At 34.8% G+C, this 22,407-nt stretch overlaps 1 protein-coding gene across 2 annotated transcripts in view; it reads left to right on the plus strand.

Annotated features, from left to right (window-relative positions):
• Nlg-4 (neuroligin 4) overlaps positions 1-22,407 on the plus strand; it is a 235,304-nt gene that overhangs the window by 119,085 nt on the left and 93,812 nt on the right. The window contains exon 1 of one of the 2 annotated variants that reach the window (XM_083093506.1): positions 17,561-17,748. The exons of the other annotated variant lie outside the window; for it this stretch is intronic. The gene's annotated coding sequence lies outside the window, so the exon portion shown is untranslated. Of the gene's footprint in view, positions 1-17,560; positions 17,749-22,407 lie in introns of those variants that run through there. 2 annotated transcript variants of the gene reach the window in all.

Genomic DNA, 22,407 nt, shown 5'->3' on the forward strand with positions numbered 1-22,407 from the left:
TTGTAGATTGTAAAATTCTTTAATTACTAAACTTGATAAAGAAAATACAAGTCGCCTTACTAATCATTTTGTAATTAATTTAATATAACAAATAAATAATTATCTAAAGATAATGATAATTATACTCACTGCTCGAAACAGATTTATATCGAAAGGGATATAAAAGGGTTAAATTAGCGTTAATAATTAATTCACACGCAACACTAATGTTTATCGCATATTTCCCTTTACTCTTAAGAGCTTCAGGCAAAAAATTCTCTTGAGCCTTTCACACCTTTGTTCATCAACTTTCTCTCCCTCCCTTTCTCTCTCTCCTCTCTCCCCTTTCTCTCTCTCTTTTTATCTTTCTTTCTTCATCATCTCTCATACACGTGCGTCTACAGGTACACATTTATATATGTGTGTATATAGGAATTTTTATTACAACATAAAATATGATATATCTCGTAAAAGGTAATCGAGCAATTTCTACGTTTGTAATTTTGACTTTTTCAAGCTATCGGAAGTAGTAAAATCATGGCGATGGTTAACATTCTGTATACGAGCGCCTACGAAACAATCGGAACGCATTAGTCATCGAACGCTTCAGCCGGCGCGGGCTTTTACAGATATCACCATTTCAATTAACAAGGACAATCGTTTATTGTGCATCGCGAGTAATTGTTTTCAATGCCTTGATAATTTATTTCCATGTGCCTGCCCTACCTCTCTACTATTTCCCAAAGTAACGTTTCCTCCTCCCCCCTCTCTCTCTCTTTTTCTCTCCCCCAAAATCAGCTCTCGATTCTTCTCGATGGTATTCGCTTCTCCTCACAATCTCCAGCATTTTCGATTATCGAAAAGTCTATTCTATGGAAACAACTGCGTTGTGGTTTGCTCGAAAACACAACAAGATACCGAGAAAGAGGAAGCTCGCCCATAATATTCAGCCGTACGTGGTGCACGCTTTCATTTAAGATCGTGAACAAGATCAAACTTCACGATAAGCAAGCAGAAAAATTCAAGAATCCTTAGAGCTCCTCTGGATGCAAAAACCTTTTCTAAAAAATTTTTAAGAAAAATAAAAAAATTAATTAATTTTATATTACACTAAACTTTTTCTGCTATAATAAATTTAATTAATCTGCGCTAATCAATATCAAAAGTCTATAGTGCAATATTAATTCATTCGAATATTTTTGTCACTAATAATTCTAAAATTAAACTCTTTTATAAGTAGAAAAATTCAAGAATCCTTATAGCTCCTCTGGCTGCAAAAACATTTCCTAAAAAATTTTTAAGAAAGTTAAAAAAATTAATTAATTTTACATTACATTGAATTTTGCTACTATAATAAATTTAATTAATCTGCGTTAATCAATATCAAAAGTCTATAGTGCAATATTAATTCATTCGAATATTTTTGTCACTAATAATTCTAAAATTAAACTCTTTTATAAGTAGAAAAATTCAAGAATCCTTATAGCTCCTCTGGATGCAAAAACCTTTCCTAAAAAATTTTTAAGAAAGTTAAAAAATTAATTAATTTTATATTACATTAAATTTTTTCTGCTATAATAAATTTAATTAATCTGCGTTAATCAATATTAAAAGTCTATAGCGCAATATTAATTCATTCGAATATTTTTGTCAATAATTCTAATAATTCTAAAATTAAAATTTTTTATAAGAATCCGCAGATTTTTTCTAAGATCCAAGCAATAGAAGTCTGAAAAAAAAAAATTTTGATACATTTTAAAAGAATTTTGAAAAAATCAGGCGACGAATAAACCAGGATTTCCTTTCCTCTACTCAAGTAAGAGACGTTCCGTCGCGAGAACAGTATAAAGACATTATTTAGAAAGTTCGAAGAGAGAGGCTCGAAGAGAGAGAGAGAGAGAGATTCGAGATCTGACATAAAGAATAGTAAAGTCGGATAAGCAGCGGCGAATGTAGCCTCGAGGGCGGCTGATTTAAAAGCACTAAACACTGATTTCGACTTAAGGTTGAGATACAGCCTCGGCCGGTTCGCGGTCGAAAGCACATCCGGTGATTTAGGGAGGTCCGAGAGAGGAAATCCGACGTTTTTCACGTTGCGGGAAAACTTTCGGTAATGGCGGCAATGGCGGGATTCTTCGTTTGTCAGGCCGGCGTCGCGTCCGCCCACGCGTATATCTCTTCGTTACGGCGCGACTATTATTGTAAGATACAGTCCCGTCGTCTCTCCCGCTTCCTGTCGCGGGAGAATGAATCCTGGTCGCAGGACATGTCCCCGTGTCCACGTCGTCAGCAAAGAAATTGGATTTGTTTCGCCTTGAAATTGCAGCAGCGCTAAGGGAGGATTAGTTATTTGACCGTCTGCGAACTTTGCCGCGAGAGTTAAGTCGCTAGATGGTCGGCGCGGAGTCAGGATTTAAAGGATCATAAATTTTGGGATTGAAATGTTGACGCTAAGAGAGAGAGAATCAAGTCGAGGTAAGGAGATGCGCGGGCGTATTAATGAATCCAATTCCTCGCCCCGATCGCTTAAAGGTTCAGGACGCAGCCAAAGAACGGATCTAAATATTTAATGAACCCTTATGAATCTTTAAGTATCTTTTCAACGCCTATGAATTTCCTACCGGAATGAAAAAGTTTAAAAATTTAAATGTCCTCTAATAAATCCAATCATTCCAAGAATCTCTTCTATCAAGGATTTAAATATTCAAGGGATTGAATATTCATGAACTTAATAGTTGAGAGATTACAGAATCGAAATTTGACGCTTCAACAATTTCCGATATAGAGATCCCAACGATGCAGATAATGCTTCATGACGCGTTAAAGAAAGCGTATTTTCTTTTTAATCGTGTAATCATAAATTCTCATCCATTAATTAATCAACACGATATAACATGCTCTCTCAGAAGGCATTTAAATAAATGAGATTAAATCCATAAAGTGAGGCAGACATTGTATAAATCGTAGACTTTATATGAACAAAAGTTTTGCCAATAATTATTCGAAACGATTTATCAACTAAAGGAGATGTTGCGCCATTTCTGGGACTGTAGGTGGACCAGGGAGCTCCCTGGGTCGTCCGCAAACGCAGTTCGGGAGATTTGTCACGTCGTAAATCGGATCACCGTGGAGAACTAACGATTTTGCCGATACCCAAAGAGCATTTCCACGTTCGCGGTCGAACGTAACTGACTCGGTATCGAGATTTAGGTTTATGCTACGGTTAGGCCGACGAGTCTATCGACTGAATGATCCACTTCATCTTGCCAACCTACGAGGTAACAAGCCTTCCAACTTGACGAAAGTCGGCTCTGCCGGCTATCGCATTGACAAAAGTTCTTCTGGAGATAAGATGCGAAGAGGAAGTTTAACAAAGGATAAGCTGGTAGCAAATAACAAGATATTCACGTGTCAAAGGATGGTAGATTCTCTAATCTTTACATATCACATTTAAAATGTATCTATTTACATACATGCTTTGGAATCTTTAAAGCTTGGAAGCTACAAAATTTTTGAAACTAGATCCCCTCGAAATCTGTGATTTCTACTTTCATTCTTTTTTTTAAATATTCTACATTTTTTATCATTTCGAATATTAAATTATGGTATCATGAATTTTTTGCCAAAACAAATCCGAAAAATTCTGAGTATTAAAATATACAAGGCAAACTGCACTAAAAGTGGCCACCATCTTTTGACGTTTTAAATTAAAAAAGACAGATATGATAAAAATATTTATCAAAGTAAATCATTCAAATTGGACTCTATTGTGGACCTAGTGGTTACTTAAAAATATTATCTATGTTAATAAAGAAATATGCATATTTTTTTATAATAATATGGATATTTCGATATTTCGATAAAAATAGTAGCGCTGTTGAAACAAATACAATGTATGATTTGATGTAAAAATTTTATACATTATATAAGTTTTATCTCTCTTGAAATATCGCGTGTGACGTCTACCTTTTCATTTTCGGCTCTACAACATGGCCAACTTCTGACTCGCGCATTAGAGATTGACATACGTTATACATATGTCATGTTGTCATTTAATCGTAATACTCAGTGATACGAAAAAACTCAGTAATGAAAAATTCAGTATGAAAAATATAAATAGAAAGAATCAATGAAGTTGTGGAACATTTAGTAAATTTCAATATTTAACATGGCATATATATACATCTCTACTTCATGTTACTTGCGATACGGTTTCTTGATTATTTATCGTATTTACAAAATTACTAGTCCAAACATAAATTTTATATACTTTAATAAATAATAAAATATGATTTAAAAAAATTGGGAAATACTTTTAATTAAAATGTTAATTATTTTAATTTATTTAATTTAATTTATTTAATTAAATTTATCTTATTAAATTATTATTATTAATTAAATTACGTTATTAAAGACATTATCATGTTATTTATACATCTACTGGTTTGGCAACGTGAACAATAAATAATTTTTAAATGGATACATTAAAAATTCGACGTTTGGATTTTTATATCTTTAGCGGATCCTTGAAAAAAGAAATTTAGAATACTTACGTTAAACAATGAAAACTTATATTTCTCCTTAATATATTTTTTTTTATCAGACTCGACGTCATCTTAATTTGGTAAATGCGATAGCTGCAAAACGCAGGCGACGCTGAAAAGAATGGAGGAACTTCTCGGAAGAAAGAGAGGATGAGGGCAGTGTCATTAAGTCAACTCCTTAAGAGACTGTCCGTTTAGCTTTTTATCTTCGTGGGTTAAGTTAATTTTTTAATATGCCCAAGTAAAACTTGCTTCGGTATCCTTCTAGCGTTTTCCTCGTTTCTTGCGCTCGTCCCTTCCGTCTTTTTTTTTTCCGTCTCATTTTCTTGTCGCCACCGGTAGAGTCCTTTGAAGGACTATCAGCGGGCTCGGTAACCGCCATGAAGATTTCCAAGGACACCTTTTACGACGTCGCCGGATCAGCTTTTAATTAATGTTAGACGTGCGCGATCCTCGGAAGATTCTGTAGCCCCTCCGAGTTATTAAACCTTCGTCTTCCGTACCTTAAACCTTTAATTACACTCCTATACCTCATTAATATAGCATTCTTGAAAGCCATTAGAAATTTTTCTTGCAATTTTGAACAAAAGATTCCAGTTATTTTATTTGTTCTCTAATTTGTTTATATAAATTGATTCCCAAATATTTCTAATATCTCTCTGTTGTATCCCGATGAAGCGATTTTAAAAAATATTGAAATTAACATCCATAAATGTGCTATTGCTAGGAATTGTAAAACGTTAATAAGCGGGCGGTAAAATGGGCGGTACAGTGCAACGTGCCGACAGCGTAGCAGAAAAGAGAAGTTTTATACGCGGGCGAAAAATGATTTTATGGAAATTAAAAGTTGTACCAGAACACCCACTGAGTTATACATCGGGGGAGGGTATAATTTAACGTTTGTGAGTGTTCTTTATAAATATGCCAACCGTAGTAAAATAAGGTATTCGCAGAACAAGCTTTGCCGAGGGAGAATCATCGAGTAATTTAAACTACTCGTAAATATCTTTAGGACATGAGTAACTAAAATGACATCTGCACCGTCGAGATACCGTTGCTCTTCCCGCAATATTTTTGAGTTGAAATTAAAAGTCTGCCGGGGCGAAAGAGGATTGACTAGGTTTATGAAAAAAAGAAAAAAATAACGAGCTCTTTTTCGTTTACATCAAAACTGATAATGTTTCGAAACTTTTCGGGAAAATCTAAATTAAAATTGCACGACGATATTAAATATACATTTACTAAAAAAGACGAAACAATTTCTCGAGACGTCCATGATAAATATATCCCTATACGTATAAAGGTAGACGCAACTATGAAAGTAGGCAGAAATTGCGATTGCGAAAACCACATTCGAGAAGATAGAGCGCGACCCGATAAATAATTCAGCAATCAATTTACACAACTTCCCGCCGCAGCGACCGAACTCTGTTGCATTAGCATTCGACAAGTCACTCGACAAGACTTTGATTTTGTTTCTGGCGCGCACGTGGCCTGCCTCGATTATTTCCAGGATGCGCCACTCAATTTTTGCCTCCTCTCTCGCTATACGAAACTTGCTGCTACGGTATAATATAGAGTCGCGGTTAAATTAGTTTAGTAAGCGAGGAAAAAATATCCACAACAATTATTTAGACAAAATAAATTGTTATATAATTGTTATATAGGAATAAATTGTTATATATAATTGCTATATAATTGTAATAATATATTGAATATATTAATAAATCTTCTTTTTTTATCAACAGTTATTTAGGCAAAATAAATCGTACAATATATTGTAACGATTATAACGGATATATTAATATTTTTCTCTACTTTTTTTTCTACACAAAAATTGCAACTACGATATAATGTAAAATTGCAGTTAAATTAGTTTAGTAAGCGAGGAAAAAATATCAACAGCAATTATTTAGACAAAATAAATTATATAATTGTTATATAATTGTAATAATATATCGGATATATTAATATCTTCTTTTTTTTATATCAACAGTTATTTAGGCAAATTAAATCGTACAATATATTGCAACGATTATAACGGATATATTAATATTTTTCTCTATTTTTTTCCTACACAAAAATTGCTACTACGATATAATGTAAAATTGCAGTTAAATTAGTTTAGCAAGCGAGAAGAAAATGTCAACGAATATTTTTAAGCGAAATAAATCTTTATATTAGATATATTAATATTTTTCTCTTTCAAAGTGTACATCGTTACAGAACAGAAAATGTACCGGTTATTGAATATTTGAGTTGTGTGAAAATTCCCTTTAAAATGAACAAATTTCCTTCTCAGATCGGAGAGATCTGCTGTTTGTATTACTCAGTTAATTAAGCACCTTATTCGAGTTGGAGTGCAGCGTGGAAAAAGCGCAGCTTTCGGAGATTTCGTAAAAATTAGGCGAGATTCTGAAAAGGTCCAATCAAAACTATTATCTCCTCTTTCCGGGAAGGAAGTTTTCCGCGGACTCATTATCTCGAGTAATGAGTCCGTTGCTGTTTTAAAGATTATTTTCGAAACGCTCCGTTGAACTCAACATTTTATGTTAACACGCGTCGGTTATTACGAAACTACCCTGGCGCAAATCTCAGCATTCCACAATTGTCATATGCGCAATGTCGACCTGTCCGAGATATCTAAATATTTACAGCCAATGTAAATATAACATAATGTCGCGCGTGTAGTTAATAATATATCGCCAAGTATGTCACGAGAGCGAATTGATAATTAATCGTTGCCCAACGAGCCACCAACATGCTTTGTGCATTCGAATGAACATTAATCTAATGTAAATTGCATTAAACGTAATTGTATTATATCTAAACTGTATTACAATTAATATATTAGTTTCCTCATAAATGCTAATTATCCAGTTAGAATTAGTACGTAAGTCCAAACAAGAAAAATGCTCAAATTACGACACTGGGAATTTAATATTTTATCGAATATGTAGTATTACGATACTGTGAATTTATTATTTTATTGAATGTGTAATATTTGTACTAAATTTTTATTAATTGCATTTATATATATTTTGTTTATATGAAACAATTATTCCAATTAACAAGCGAATTTCGCGAACTGGAAGATTCTGATTTCGATGAAATTTGACTTTACGCACATGTGGAGATACAAAAGTTCTATCGTAAAAAATACCTTTATTTAACCACACATTAATAAAACTAATTTTTTCAAAATTTACTTTCTAAAGATTTTTTCAATTTTATTAATTTTATTGATTTTATTAATTCTATTAATTTTATTAATCTTATTAATTCTATTAATTTTCTTTATTTTATGGTTAAATAGAGATATTTTTACCATGAAGTTTTACATTTTTTGATATCTCGAATAATTTTAAAGATGCAGCGAGAGACACAAAAATTGCGCTTTACATGTAAGGGTTGGTTCCGCCTTTTAGAGTCGTTTTTGGAAATTGAATTGATTTTCGCAATTGAAAATATTTAAATTCATCTATTTTTATCCCCCCCCCTTCCCCCTCCTACATGAGTGCAAAGTTTTATCAAAATCAGAATTTTCAGTTTCTCCGTAAGTTTAAATATCTTGAAGGGATGTATTTTTCCGATCTAAAGTTTGCGTGAATGTTTCTTCGAATGCGTTAATAATTAACAAGCGCAAAAACAACTTTCGTGTAGCTCTCCCCCTTCCCTCCCCGACCGACTTTCTACTTATACATCTCTACTGATATAACTTACTAATTGATTCTGGAAGAATTGAAGAACGTCGAGAGGGGATGCCGATGGAATTACTAAAGTAGTGCGTGGCTGAAACGTCCGGCGGAGGGGGATGCGGGGGGAGGGAGAAAGAGAGTCTGGAAAAGAGAACGGGGAGCTAATGGATTTAACAGAATTCGAAGGACTTTAGTCGGAACGACATTTGCCCCGTGAACAACTGAACTTTACGCTTGGACGCCGCAAATTGTGTTAGTTTCGTTGCCTTTGTTGCCAACGCTAGCGCTGCCGGAATTAACCGAGTTAACCTTTATTATCCGTCGGTGACGACACAATATTCAGTGTTTATCGACTTTTCCGCCGGCGGGAACGCAGGTGAGCCGCGGTTTGCGGGGGCGGGAAATATCGACGCCGGATCCACCCCGAAAGTATCGCGCGCCGCAACCGTAATAGAATTTTCCGTGAAACGGCGTCGTAAAAGACCCCCGACCGGATCCTCTGGGATCCCGGGCTGGGCGAGGAGAGGTACCCGCCGAAAAAGTATCGTATATGCGTAGGGATAATTTGATATTCGGGATTCTCGAGAGTGAAAAGCCCTTGCTTTAACGACGATCCTAAATTCGGTACTTATCTCCCGAGAAGGATTTACGGATGCGCCTTCCCTCTAAGTAATTTAAAAAAATCTAGGTTTCTAAATATTAATTCCTTTTTCTTATCGATTCATCATCATCTCCTTCAGGAATTTGACGTTTAACGAGTTCAATGCAAGGATATAGAAAATTTTGTTTTTATTGATTGAACATCATGTGTATCAAAATCTGTCAAATAGCACATTTAAAAAAAACTCTTGTCTTAAAAATACATAAATAAAAAAAATAAATAAAGATTTATGAAAACATGAATATATTATTTTATTATTAATATATTATTTTATTAAAAATATATTAATTTATTATTTTATTATTTTTATTATTTTTATTATTTTATGTTTCTATTATTTTTATTATTTTTATTATTTTATATTTTTATTATTTTATTTAAATAAATTTAAATAATTTTTTATTTAATAAATTTAAAATCAAATTATTATCTCATCCAAGATATCGCTATTTATTTTATCTTTCCTTTATTTTTAGATAATTATCTAAGCAAAAGATTGTTCTCATAGACAAATATAAAATCCTTCATATAAAATCCATAAAGGATGTTATTAAGTAATACTACTTGTACGAGGAACGAGGGAAAAGGAGAAAAATTTTCTTACGGAATATTTACAATTTTTTGACGTTCAGATCTCCATTTCGATTGTTGAAGAATGTGTCTGGCATTATAGGCATCTCGAATAATGGAAGAGCGCCGCGCTATAAATTATTCCCTCTTTATCTCGGAGCAATGTTGCTCCGCGAGGATACCGTCTATACGCGTCGCATTACGAACTTGAAACCCTTCTTCTGTTTCCCCGAGAGGTTACGCGGGGGCCATAAAAATTTTGATGTCTATCCGCATGAGACAAGGGGAAGCCAATCCTCTCTCTCGACTACATTGAGAGAGAGAGAAAGGGAAAGAGAGAGAAGAGAATAAAAGCCCGGTCGACCTCTTGTATCTGCGTGCGCGACTTTGTCTCGCCACAAAAGCCGGGCGTACAAAGAGCAACGCACGGACTTTATGAGGATTTCTAGAAACTCGAAGGGGTGAGCATCGGAGAGAGAGTAACTCCCTCTGAAGAACGGTCAGCTTACGCGAGAGTTTATCGCCGCGAGGCGTTAAGTTAGGTTAGGTCTCGTCGCGTCGCGATGAATCGCCGTAAAGTTTCGAGGGGTGACGCGCGAGGGAGGAAATACGACGATTACACCCCTCCTGTATTTATTTTTATTCTTCTTTCCTTTTTTCCACGACACACCTTCGTCAGAAATTGGACATGCTCGATGAATCCCTCGGAAATAACGTGCCAATTCGATCTCTGGCGCGGTACTCGGGAGATAAATGGCGGGGCGGGGCTTTCACGGTTTCTTCCCGCGACGGAAAAAGAGTCCTCTTCTTCCTGAATCACTCGGGCCGTAAAGTAAATCTTTCCATCTGCGGGATTGCGCGCACAAGCCCGACAATACTGCTGCCCTATATTTCCGTTCTATCGCCCGACAAGACGTAAGACGATACTTTTGGTATCCCCGGAATGGACAAGTAAATCTTCCGCGCTCAAGGTCGTCGAAGAATACACTCGCCACCTCCATCCCCCGGACTCTCCTGTTGTTGGGGAAACAGGCGCCGGGATGTCGAAGAAGTCCTCGATCGGAGCCGTTCAATCTCACGAGGACGCGAACAATCGTTCCACGAGCCTGAAAGGACGAATCCAAAGGACGTTCCACCCGATTGCAAATGCTGCAACTGCTTCTTTTTACATGTGTATCTCTCTATACAAACGTACAGTGCGCGTCAACGATCCTGTCCTAGGCGGGGCAAGGGGAGCGCGGCAGTGGCTGATTGGCTAGTTCTACGCTAGTTCTCTCCTTGCCCCGCCTAGGACAGGATCGTTGACGCGCACTGTACACGAAGATACTTGATGCGTCCGATCTATTCTCTTTCGCTGAAGATACTCCTGATATGTGTAGCTTATCCCCTGCGTGAAGTAAGGATCGTCCAGTCTTCAACTGGCAGATTACAAGAATGCATCGAATAATATCACGGGATCTCTCGGTAAATCCTCCTGAAGGACGCACTCTCGTCCCGGGCTGCACGAGAGATATATCGCTGTCTACTGTCTTCTCCTCGCCATCAACGGAAACGACATAAGACCGAGAAACGTCGGATTTCCACGTATCATTGCGGATGGATAAATTTACTCAGCACTGTCAGCGCGGAAAGAAGAATGAGGCTGCTCCGATGACGGATCAGAAACGCGATAAGGGCGACGGGAAAATCGACGGGAAATCTCGTCACGTACTGCACCGATATTTCCGACATACGAAGCGATGAGATTTATCACAATATTTTCATGTATCGATAGTTTTCATCGCCGGTTTCCATTATTAATGTTTATCCGAAATTTGATTTTCGATTCCTAAATCGTCTCTTTCTTTCTCTCTCCATTCATCGATTTTTTACAATTTTTACAATTCTCGTAATACCTCGAAATCCTTACGTATTTACGTTCGTGAAATGCTAAGTGATTTGTGATAAAAGGAAAATCCCCATCATTTTCAATGCTTTATATAATTTCTCGGGATCTCGGATCTCAGGATCTTTAATCCGGATATTCCTGGAATCTTTACTCGATGGATATTCGGATCGCTTGATCTTCGGATACAAGTCGTTCATCGGAGAGGAAAGGTACTGAAAAGGATTCGCTAAAGTACGTCGTTCCTTTTTCGCTCAAGGGTATTTCGAGATTGGCTCAAAAGGAACCTTAACCTTCCCAAGGTCTTAACTAAAAGGGTCACGTGCCGGCAGAAACGGGAGGGAGAGACGACGCGAATGCCCTTCTTGCTGTCATCTTCCCGAAAAATAGACCGAGAATATGGTTAAATCTAATATGTTTCCGTATTTTCTGTATTTTTTGCGCAATTTTAGGAGAAAAAGACCCATCTAATGATATTTGCGTCTCGCAAAAGGCTTGCTTTTTTTAGAAAACTGTATATTGATCCAGACTATTATGGGTCAAAAGTATCGCATCAACCTTAGAAAATGCAGAAAATGCCAGTAAATGATTAAGTTTTCTGTTTTTTTCTCCCTTCTAGTTGTTTTATTCATGTTCATAAAAATAATAAAACGGTAATAAAATATAATTTGATAATATTTATATATTATGTAATTTTTTTTATATAATATTTATATAATATTTATATAATATTTATATAAAATGTTTAAATAATATTTATATAATGTTTATATAAATATTATTTAAAGATTTTATAATATAATTATAATATATTTATAATATATTATAATTATATATTAATATATTATTTATAATATATTTATTTTATAATATAATATTTATATATTATGTTTTACTTATTAAAGTATCTTTCCGGTTTCTTTAAGTGATGCAGTACTTTTAACCGGTACTGTATATCGTATTCGAGGAAATTAGAGGATCGATTATAAATTCACCGCGCCTGCGAACAAAGGATTAAAAGAGTCTAAAGTTTCTCGATTATCATAGATTTTAGCATATCGCTTTAAGTACTTGATTAAGACTTGGCAGAGCTATATCCACGTCATTTCAGGTTGAAATAAACGAAATATTAACCGATTATTCGACGGAATAGAAGAACTTCATCGAGTCTCCGGCTGGCAAGTTTTATTCAAAGAAGAGGAGAGATTGATGCGACCCGGTATCGTTTTAATGCTTCGTTATGCATATTATATGACCGGCAAAATATTCAGAAATCTGTATCTCCCAGCGTGTAATTCACTTTGCAACTTCGCCGCAATCCTGGCAAATTAGCCCGACCAGTGCATTCCCGGTTTGATCTGATTCGGGAGAAGCAGTAACTGTCAGCCGAGTATATCGCCGAGAGGCCGCGTAACTTGTTCCGAACAATATCGGTACAATGATACTTGTGTATAATCCACGAGTATCAGTGCCGACCATAGTTGGGCTAAATATTAACATACACCGGAGAAGCGTTCGAAACAGAAGCCATCGTATCATCACATACGAATAAGCCGAACTAACTGAAACAACAAGATGAGAAAAGTTACTTACATGCGCACAGAAACGGATGTAATTTATATATTATTATATATTTTTTCGGTCGAGGGATTTATAAGATGACCGGCTGGAAAAAAGATAAAAACCATCAGCGCCGAAGGGACGCATCGAGGCAGCCTTTGCATCGATTCGATTCGATTCAATCGATCCCCGAGTGCGTTTCGAAACGGCGGGAATTGCGCGAGCAATCTTCCGTAAATGCAATGACTGGACTCTTCAGGGCGATAATCCGCGATACCGCTCGCAAGTTTATAACCGAGCGCTATTGCCCCCCGGACAAGGATTCAAAATGCGCATCGCGACTAATCCCGGATTACACGGAGTGCGAAAAGATGTCCGCATTCCCTCTGTATGTGTGTGAATATGGGCGCGTGCATTGTCGTTTAAATACAATTTATCGATTCGCGAGCATTCCGCGCTTAATAGTGACTTTTATACGCATCTTTCCACAAAGCTTTGTTCTCACGGGTTAATGGTAGACACGGAATTTCCAGAGACAGCACACGGATAGATTATGAATAATTCTCGCGGCTCTCTTCCTAATAATCCTGAAAATTCGTCCTTCATTCATCATCCTTTTTTTCATCGAGATATGGACGGATAAGAGGAAAGAAACAAATATCCTGCAGATTAAGTAAGATTATTTTTATCACAGTTGTTTGTGTATTTTAGATAATTAAGTAATTGCACGATATGTGTGTGGAAAGGACAGAAATTATTTTATGTAACTCCTGTTTTTCGTATTACACATGGCGACTTGCCTCCGTCATATTTCACTAACTCAGTCGTTTAGTGAATATTATAGAAGTTTGTGAGCTGGCAGTGAGTGAGTGAGAGAGTTCGCTAATCTCTATGTAACTAGCCTCTAAATATAACCTACTCTCCTACATCATTCTACAGTAGTTGCAGTATGTTATGTAATTAATAATTAAAAGTACCTCTATTTGTGACACGCACATAATGCTTGTACATACATAAAAAATGCGTGACAAGAAATCATACATATAATTTGTAATTTATATAAATATTTATTTATAATATATTTATATAAAAAAATGTTATATAAATATTATATATAATTATAAATATATAATTATAAATATTATGTAAATATTATATAAATATTATATAAATATTATATAAATATTATATATAATTATATATAATTATATAAATATTATGTAAATATTATATAAATATTATATAAATATTATATATAATTATATATAATTATATAAATATTATATAAATATATATATTTATATAATTATATAATTATCATACATTTGATAAATATAAATTAATGACTTTTTTATCGAGTATTATATTAATAATAGTTTCGATAAATTCCAATTAAAGTACATTTAAATGCGCGACATTTTAGGGCTACTATTGTCAATCGCAATTATCTTGGGCACTGTGATCAATCACGGGAGCAATTACCGATCAGCACGTGCGAGAATTTCTACCCCCCCGTTTGCCCTCAAATTTTCATTTCAGCTTCATTTGCGCGCGAATGTATCGCTCACTCGTATCGCCGAAAATATGACAAATAATTGTCACGGCAATTCGAGTGCCAACGATAATTACATTTGACACGCATTCTCCTGATACTGACTAATAAAAATTACTTTCAATTGCTCGGAACCATGAATTTTCGTGCTCGTTGAACATGACAGTAATTTCAACCTCGTTCTCGTAAATGTAATATGCGACTCCTTCGTGTATTGGATGTTTGAGAATTTTTATAATTTTTACATTCGGGTGATTCGCTGATCAGTCCCCTGGAACCTTTAGGCTCTAAATCCTCTTGACTGTCACAGCACAGCTACAGCCTCAACCTAAATTTTACTCGCTTTGACAGAGCTATAGGAACTGTCATTGTGGCTAACGGATGTCACGTAAGATCCCCGAGCACAAAATTAAGCTGTCGGTTTTTACGGGACGGTTTTAATCGCCGAGTTTCGTTAATGCCGTCACGTCGCTGGCATTATAGTCACTTTTCCCGTACTAATGAGTAATATTTAATTAAACGGCGTTTGCAGAGAAGGAAAATATTTTTTAAAAATTTCTTTCCCGATCTGTCAATTATCTCTCGTAATCATATAATTGAGAATTGATCTCTTATAATTGAGAATTATCATATTTTTAATGTCTAATATGTTTTTTTTTAGTTAAAATTATTTTCAAATTCAACTTCGCAATTTTCTGTAAACAAAAAATGACAATAAATCACGATCGATTTCGTGGCCGAGACAATAGCTCGGTAGAGATTTCAACCGAATTGGCAAATATTGGAACGAGGCCATGCTCGCGAATTCCTGTGTAACACTGGATTAACGAAAGTACACATGGAATTGAAATTCGGCAAGAGCCGAAACTTTCAACTTGTCCTGAGGATTATTACTATAACGCGAAACGGTTTCGTAACGCGAGGGCTTGCGGAAAACCGCAAAATCAAAGAACGACTTTTCAAATTCGCGAAAAACACAGGAAAATGATCTGGCTGAGATTAAGGTTTAAAAAACATATTTAAAAAATATCGTATCCGTTTTAAAAGCACCGTATACAGTTTGATTAACAAAGTATTTTCGACGAATTATTTATGTGTACATTCCTCTCGATAGAATGCAATTAATTCTTGCAATTAATCTTCTGGTAGCCATAAAATAAACGTTAATGTATTGCGAATTTATTGCTCTAATTCCGAATTTATTGTTCTTATCAATTAGTGGAAAAGTGATATTAAACATGGAGGATGTTGATTTAATGTTACATTAGCATCTCTGCTTATTAGAAACACGTAGCGAATTGTAAACAAGAAACATGTCCAAATTAATTGCTTAAAAATATTACAAATGGATTTTAGAAATATTAAAATTATACAAAAGAAAACAGTCAACACTACAAATTTTAGCATTTTAATTCAGGAATGATGTATCTGAAGGAAAAGGAAAGATTGAAAAAATATTGAAGTAAAAGTTATAATTTAATTTAATTTAATTTAATTATAATTTAATTATCACCGATATGATGCGCATAAAATTATGTGTAAAAAAATATGTAAAAATTAATTTCTCAAAAAATAATTATTGCGATTAAATTTCTTTATCCAACGCTTTTAAACAGATATTTAATAAAAAACCTGCACAATTTCCAATCATTTTATGCATATTATATTCTATTATTTTACATATTGATATATATTTTATATGAATTATATTACACAGTAATGTGTGTAAGGGAAATCGCTGTTGCAAAAAACAACGAGCAATTAATTTTACAAATAACAAATAATAAAGTACTTACCCCATGGTGACTCCATCGACGTTCGATGCCTTCCCGAGCTTCCTCCTCCTCTTCCCCCTCCTCTCTTGTTTGTTCCTTCCTGCCCGTAGCACTTACACAACCTTCATTCGTGAAAGCACAATTAATTACGAGCGCGCGGGTATTAATCACCAAAATACGACGATCTTGCCGCACTTTTCACAGTATTTCCAATATTAATCACACACTTGATGCGCATTTTATCTTGATGTATGTACATTTCGATAAAAGAACAAGAAACTTTCATGATTGCACAAAAACGTTTGTAAACAAGAGTATTATATTGTCGGCCTTCGATAGCAGTTAAAATCAATTCTCTCTCGTATAATTAGTTTACATGTCACCGGCGAAAAGATTTCACAGAATTCTAATTTTCAGTGAAAATACACCCTTCTCATCGTGACAAATAAAATTTCGCTCAAACATCGATCACCAGTTTTCAGGTAAAATTTCACTGAAATCATTAATGCTAATGAACTGATTCCATTTAAGAGACTATATTTTATACAATATATATTTTATTAATTAAAGAGAAATTCGAAAATGACATCGGCAACTACCTGATAATGCGCGATAATGGATAATTGAATCGAGAATTAATTAATCATACGAGTTCGTAATCGATACTTTTAATAATCGTAAGAAATAATCGTGATTGATGACAGTAAAATTTCATTGAAACATCAGTCACTATCATCAACTAATTTCTTCACAATCAGTGAAATTTCCCTGAAATCATTACTTTTATCAATGATAGTACACCGATTCAATTTAAGAAGGTATTTGCAATATTTGATTAATAATTGAGAGAAAAATTCGAAGAAATTGACAACTTTATTCTGACAATGAGCGATTCTACGAATTAATGACTAATTAAATCGCGAGAATTAATTAATCATACGATTCAATTTAAGAGGGTATTTGCAATATTTGATTAATAATTGAGAGAAAAATTCGAAGAAATTGACAACTTTATTCTGACAATGAGCGATTCTACGAGTTAATGGTTAATTAAATCGCGAGAATTGATTAATCATACGAATTGATAATTGACACTTTTAATAATCGTGATTTCGACGCACGAATTGACGTATAACCTATTGTTTACGTGCGGCGAGTCTCGCCGCGAGAATAACAACAAGGTCAACTCTGCGTGTGTCAAATTGTTTCTCGCGATCGTTCAGTGTTAGTCTACGAGTAGGTACCAAACAATCATGTCCTGTGATTGTAGAGATCATAGCTTCGCGATTTTCGCGTTTTCCCGTGGTATAAGATAAAGCGTACCAAATAAAGCGCGTTTAAATGTACGATTAACGTCGGAAGTGCTTCGTAAAGTTTCACGTGATCGTTCTATTCTCGTGATTAATGCACGCGCGATCGTAATTAACTGTGTTTTCGAGTGCCATGAGGGAAAGGACAAATAAGAGAGAAGGAGGTGCAAGCTTTGGTACACAGGTATCGGACAAACTGCGGAGAAATCACGAGGTGAAAATTTTATAATAATAACTGTTAAATTATTATTCGCGTTATTTATAAAATTGTTTGCCATAAAATTGTTTTCGCGTTAATACAGTTTATTCTCGCAACAATATAAGCCTCGAAGCATTTTCGATTATTTTTTAATCCTATTTCGCGAGCAATAATTATATTTCGATAGCAATAAATTCAGAAAGTGATTTGATATTCGAAATTATTTTCCATCGCTTTATTGCAGATAATTTTATATTGATGCATATATGTTTTAAAAGTTTTTAAATCTGTATCTATTTATCTATTTTTAAAACTTTAATTTAACATTTTCCACTTAAAGACTATTTAAAATTCTAATTTTAAAATATTTGAAATATATTTAAAATTTATTTTTTCTTTTATCTTTAAGCAATCAATTAGCAATTATATTAGTTTTGTTAAAAATTTTTTACGAGTATTTTTTCGGAAATAAGGGATGATATAACGTTAAATCATCATCTTTATTTTTGATATCAATTTTTTGCTAATTGATAAAAATAAAATTCGGACCAGAATAAAAGATCAGCAATAATTGGAAAGTTTAATTTGACATCTACTTAAAGACCATTTAAACCGTAAAAACTATTTAAAATTCTAATTTTAAAATTTTTGAAATCTATTTAAAATTGATTTCCTTTCATCTTTAAGCTTTAAAAGCAATCAATTAGCAATTATATTAGTTTTATTTAAAATTTTTTACGAGTATTTCTTCGGAAATAGGGGATGATATAACGTTAAATCATCATCTTTATTTTTTATATCAATTTTGTGCTAATTGATGGGAGCAATAAAATTCAAATCAGAATAAAAGATCAGCAATAAATCGGAATTTAATTATACTACACATCGGAATTTGATTTCTTGCGTTGAGAGATTAACGGAGAAATTCAATTGTAATGCTAACGTGGCTCTAGATAAACTGGACACGCGCACGGATACACGACCCCCTATAAAACTCGGGGATCGTTATATATGCCGTACCCGGAGTGACAACAGAATTCCGTTCGATCCTGGCCACCCTCCGCGAGCCGACCCTACCCGTTGCGCTCCGATTGTTAGGAGTTGAATAGAGAAAAATTGGATGCTATTCGTCGTCGTGCCGGGAGCAATGGTAGAAGTTGAAAAAAAAAATCTATTGTCACGTAGCACGTGTAATTCATAGTGCGGCTTCCTGGATTCGAGAGAGTCGGTCTCCCTTTCTCCTCGCCACGCCACCCATTTTTTATGTTATTGCAATCGGCTTCGCGCGCGTTCTGTCGTCGCACAGTTAACGTATTCGCAGATTTTCTCGCTGTTGTTGCTGTTGTTGTTATTGTTACGTCATGCTCCCGACTAGATACATTTTAGAGGAAACACTCTCTGCACTTGACGCGCTCTTATTCGCGTAACGTCAAAAAAATTCAAACATAACGAGCAAAAATTTATTATTACGCAAGGAGGAAGGGAATATAAAATCCCCTGTTTTTATATACAATAAAAAATTACAAATACAAAAATTTACATATATACTTTTATAAAGAATATTTTATATAAGATAAATATATTTTTATTTGAAACATTTTTTCCTCTTAAGTATTTCTTGAATATCTCTCCTCTGAACATAATAGTCTCCAAAACTCGAACTTTGTCAATATTGCAAATACCACTAGAAATTTTTGGTTATAGATCGCGTCGCACAATAGTGGATTGAAATTCTTGAAAAATTCAAAAATTCTCAACTTCTCAGACCACTTACAATATTATACTCGTATCATGTAACATTATCTTCGAGTTTTGTCAGAGCCTTTCTTTCGCCAATTCTCTAATAATAGGATTCTAGAATGATAATTTTATTTGGAGTAATTCTCTCGTAAATTCTCTAATAATTTTCTAGTAATTCTCTAATAATTATCTAGAAATTCCCTAATAATTCTAGTGATAGATATAAGGTTTTCCAAGGTCATCGCGCGTCCGGACCCGAAATCTTGTATTCCTATACGTGATTAACGACAGTTTTAGGAAGACGTCGCTCCGCGCTTAAGTGCATTGAGTGAGTAAACGTCTAAGCTAAACTTGCGCCTTCTTGTAACGGCCGCCTCAGTCGTATATAGTAATATAGTGCCGCCGAGCACGGTCGTGCATAACGTAAATCCATGTTTACTATGCTAATACCTGGAAACTTGCCGGTTGAAAGGATGCCGAGAAATGTCCCATCAAATATGCAGGGCCACTTGCACGGCCTGTGTGTGCACGCTAGGGGGGGGGAGACGGAGGGGGTGAGGGTTGGAGGGTATCGAGCAGAAGGAAGAAGCTCGTTTTCGATGGAGTCTGTGCTTTAAACTCTAGCACGCTGCCGCCATATTGAAATAGCGGTCGCCACCACCCTTGTCTACTCTTGTCAGTTCTCGTCTACGCTGACACGAGAATACGAGGGAGGAACGAAGCTGTTGCGTTTATGGCTGTTACGTCAACGGATCTTTAAAGCCTCAGCTTCCTGAATTATTGTTGGGTTAAATCTCTTTATAACCCAGAAAAAGCTCGTGAAACAAAGGGAGGTGATCATTCATATTTTATATCCTTCATTAGATTAATTTGAGAGGAATTTGAATTTCTAAGGAACTTTAATAAGTTTTGGATTTGAGTGAAAAAAGTTTGTTTGTTTTATTATTGGATCCTCCTGAATTCTTAAATAATTGATTTGGAAAACTACAAAATTTTTAATTCCGTGTAAATGAAAGGTGTTTGAAACAAATATTTCTCTGTTTTTTTTTTTCGAAATTATTCTCTCCACTTTTAAATAATTGCAGTAATTAAATTTTTTAATACTACTGTTATGCACATGTAAGCATTCTGAAAAAATATTTCTCTCTGTTTTCTTTAGAGATTATTCGTTTCATTTTAAAAAAATCTAAATAATTGCAATAATTAAATTTTTGAATACTACTGTTATACATGTATATAAGTATTTGAAAAAAATATTTCTCTCTGTATTTCCTTTAAAAATTATTCCTTCCATTTAAAAAAAATTTAAATAATTGCAATAATCAAATTTTTTTTAATATTTCTGTTATACACATATAAGTCTTTGAAATAAATATTTTTTCTCAGTTTTCTTTAAAAACTTTATTCCTTCCATTTTAAAAAAATCTAAATAATTGCATTAATTAATTTTTTTGATACATATGCATATTTCTGTTTGCGCGGCATTAAAATTCTTGGACAAGTCAGAGAAAAGCTCGGAATTTCCTGAGGTTTAATTTCCTGTAATATAAAACGGGATTATCGAAACGGCGGTTTTCGAAAAAACTTAATCTTGCTCCGAGCTCGAGATCCGAATGCGAGGAGGCAAATTTTTTAACTGGCGCCAACGACGCCACAGCCACTCCTAATCCGCGTTTGACGATACACTGGAGCGGTAAGCTCTTAATCGCGTTATCCGCATCTCCATATAATGCCCAGCTACCTGTTATCTACCTGTTGTGTATCCACACCATCGCAGCTTTTAATCGCCGCAGCGTTTACATCGACACGATTTAATAATCACGTTTGAAGCCAGCCAGGAAAACCTTCCATCTCGATCTTTCGGTCAAATATATATTTTATGAGATTACATAAATTACATTAACACGCACGCACGAAACATTTATTTTGCACATAATTTCAAAATGGAAGAAATGGAAAAATTTATAGATACATTTTAATTACTTCAATTTCCTGATCAATTTCCTGGGATCGAGCTTGAAAGCATCCAATATTATTTCAAACATATTCCAATAATTCTCTCTCGGGCAAAAGGAGAAAAGGGAAGCCAGTGGAGGTCCTCCAAAAATTTAATTTTGAAAACTACGCTCGCTTCCAAAAGAACGGCTCTAAGAACACGCGAAACTATTCAACAGTCTCTCTCTCGAAAGCGGTTTTCGATTAGATATATACACACATACATACACACAATGCGCAAGGTATTGCCTGGCGCATTCGCATTCGCGTGTGCATGTGTATGTAACGGATGCGCGCAATTACGATTCAAATTTTACGACTTGCTTAACTTAAATTACACGACCCCAATTAAGTGAGATCGTGCCCGGTGCCCGTGCGACTGCCAAGTTCTGCATAGCGTTTTCCAACCCCTCTCCCCCCTCGCTCCATCTCCCTTTGTACCCCTTCCAACCCTCTCCCCCCCTCCGATCCTCCCCCCTGCGCCGACACTCCGACGGCACACGCTGTTTGCGTCTCCGCTCAAAAACTAGTAACTCGTCTTCTAATCTCGTTTACCGGCAAAAATCCGCCAGGAGGACGCTTGCTGATATTTGCACGCGGAAAACGATTATTTAATTAATTTCTTTTGCGTGTCTCAAAATAATCGCGCTTTATTCTACATTTACGAGTTCTTGCCAATTTACCGCTTTCATCGTCTCGCAACAAAAATCCTTTAAATATAAATAACTGCTTCCTTCAATTATAAGGTTTTCGAGAAGAGAGAGTCCGTTTATCCGAATTAAAATTAAAAATTACGATTGAAAATTATAATCACAAATAATAAAAAATAATAATTTGAATTATTATCTTTAAGTTATAAAATTATTATTTCCACATAAAAATTCTTCGAATATACAGGGTGTCCCAGACTTAACGAATACGCGGGCCCCTTGATATGTT

This window comes from Camponotus vicinus, unplaced genomic scaffold (genome assembly GCF_025532165.1).
Source record: "Camponotus vicinus isolate PSW18456_S1 unplaced genomic scaffold, iyCamVici1.0 SCAF_3, whole genome shotgun sequence".
Classification (NCBI taxonomy): Eukaryota; Metazoa; Arthropoda; class Insecta; order Hymenoptera; family Formicidae; genus Camponotus; species Camponotus vicinus.